Genomic DNA, 2,577 nt, shown 5'->3' with positions numbered 1-2,577 from the left:
AAGTGATGATGATCAATGAATATGGGAAAATAGAATAACTTAGTTATGTGAAAAATGGTGGTGAGATTTTGAGGAAATGCATAGCACATAGAGGTGATTTACTTTACAATAAGAAGAAAGTTTAAGAAGAACCTGAAACTAAAAAATCTGATAAGGATTTTAAGCCTTTCTTTCTCATTTAGTTTTTGAAAACTGTCTAAATTAAAATTTATATATACCCTCATTGCTCACTAAAATACTTTAACCTCTTTGAGAATGTGAGTAAAATACTAGGGGGAGGAGAAGACCTCTGTGGGGTGCATTATTTCACTTTCTTAAGGGAATGAGGTGAGGGAATGTATCTGACTCCACAAACCCATGAAGACTCCACACACAGAGGTTATAACTCAAACAGAGATTATTCAAAAAAATTTTACATATTCCTCCTTCCATTAATCAATGTAGTCATTCATGTACTCGTGTGCTTAACAAACTTTAATTACATATGTATTATATAGTCCAGAAACTCTGCTAAATATTGCAATTTTAAATAGTTGAAACATGATTCTAATTTTTTAGAAAGTCATAGAGAAACCTTCCTTATAAACAAGTGATTATAACACAACTTATAAATTACACAAGTAAACCCAAAATGCTATTCAAATGAAAAAAGGTGAAATATGTCTCTAAAAGACAGGAAATAAAAGAATGCCATTCCATCATAGATTTAGTAACAGTAGTAGTAGTATCATCTTTCCAGTTGAATGTAAGCTTCATGAGGAACTTTCCCGTGCCTGGCACAACATAACACTTACTAATTATGTGTTTGTTTTAAAAAAATGAATAAATAAAATTCTATTGATGCCTACAGCGCCCGGTCTTCCGAGGTGGTCTCCTATCCAAGTACTAACCAGGCCCAACCCTGCTTAGCTTCCGAGATCAGACAGGATCCGGTTTGTTCAGGTGGCATGGCTGTAGACAAATAAATAAAATTCTAGTATGAATTTCTTGCTTTACACATGATAAAATATAAAATGCCTAATGATGCTGATCTGAAAACTAGGTCTCTCTGTTCCCATATTGTCCTTACTTGAGAAATAAACTCAGTGTAATTTTACACACTATTATTACCGCAGTTGGCTATTTGAGAGTATGAAAAATATACTAGGAAAATTAATTTTAGCAAACGAAAATATCTTTGTATCTGGAGCAATAGTTGGAGTTAGTTAACTAATGGATTGATTGACCAAGACAAATATGGTAAATAAAGAACCTGTGCCTTGAAGAAAGCTCTTTTATACCTCTAACTTAAAGAAAAGCAGAAAAACAGTCTTCATGTAATAAATCAACATTTTAATACTTTTCCTCCATTCTTCTTATTTCCCATAAGATTTTATACAGAATGCTTTGCTATTTAGTTCATAACAGGAAAATATATTCAACTTAAATGTCGTAATCTATGTAGTCTGAGAAAAGATGCCACTATTTCAATATTTTCTGCAATAGCTGAAAATGACCATAGTCATTTGTCTCTTTTATCTTCAAACAGTTTTGTGAAATGAATGAAGTTATTTTTAATTTAATTAAATATCTCAGGAATACTTGTAAGAGAAACCTGTTTATGATATTCCAATAGCTCTAATTTTTAAGCCTGTAAACATATTTAAAATACGATTTTATAGATTTCAAGGGTATAAAAATAATTGATCAACTCTCTGTAGTTATCTCACACTACAAGAATGTAAGATAATATTCTCCTGTAGCCATGTAGCATTAAAGAATAGTGAATACTAAGTATGTAATGTCAAACATGCCAAAATTCTCACAAGTAAAAATTGAGTAGCAATGGATTGTTGTTGAGAGGGCATGAAAGAAAAATAGTCTTGACCAAGAAACTTTTAAGAATTTAGAACAAATTCTGTATACTTAAACCAAAAGAAGCAAGCAATACAATGCTGGCCATAAAAGAGCATAACTAATCCCCATACTGTATGGTAATGTACTTTTTAATTAGATTTTACAAACATAATAACTATTTATCTGACACCTGTATTCTGATATACATTATACAGTGCCTCTCATGAATATTTCATCTGATCCTCCTACCATTAAGAGTGAATAAATACATAACATGCTTAAAAGAGTTCTGAGCACATAGTGCTATACGAATGTTAGATGTTATTGTTTTTATTTTTACATTAATATGTATGTCACGGGGTTCCGAGGATGAGCTGAGATGATGCCTTTCTATCATTTAGCCAGGTGTATGACACATAAGGTAAATTCTTCACAAAGTTTAGTCTTGTTATTGCCATTATTTATTATTATTATTATTATTATTATTATATTATTATTATTTCCATTTTAAAGATGACATTAAGGCAGAGTCTTGCTTAAAGTGGCACAAGTATTAAATTAAAGATTCAATGCCCAGATCTGTATCACTTAACACCTAGCTCAGTCACTGTTTTCCTTTTATCACTTTCTTCCAACACTTCTATTCTTTAATATGCTTTGGACATAAAGGGAGCCTTGGAGTTTACTATTCTGGAAATTTAGGAGAGAATCTGAAACATGCTCACTTAATGAATTCAGTCA

At 31.3% G+C, this 2,577-nt stretch overlaps 1 pseudogene; it reads right to left on the bottom strand.

Annotated features, from left to right (window-relative positions):
- Positions 1 to 841: 841 nt before the first annotated feature.
- Positions 842 to 959, bottom strand: LOC120608032 (uncharacterized; annotated as a pseudogene).
- Positions 960 to 2,577: the final 1,618 nt, after the last annotated feature.

The sequence above is a fragment of the Pteropus medius genome, unplaced genomic scaffold, assembly GCF_902729225.1.
Source record: "Pteropus medius unplaced genomic scaffold, Ma_sr-lr_union100, whole genome shotgun sequence".
NCBI classification, from domain to species: domain Eukaryota; kingdom Metazoa; phylum Chordata; class Mammalia; order Chiroptera; family Pteropodidae; genus Pteropus; species Pteropus medius.
Note: the sequence above shows the minus strand (reverse complement) of the source record. Positions and strands in the feature narration are given on the sequence as shown.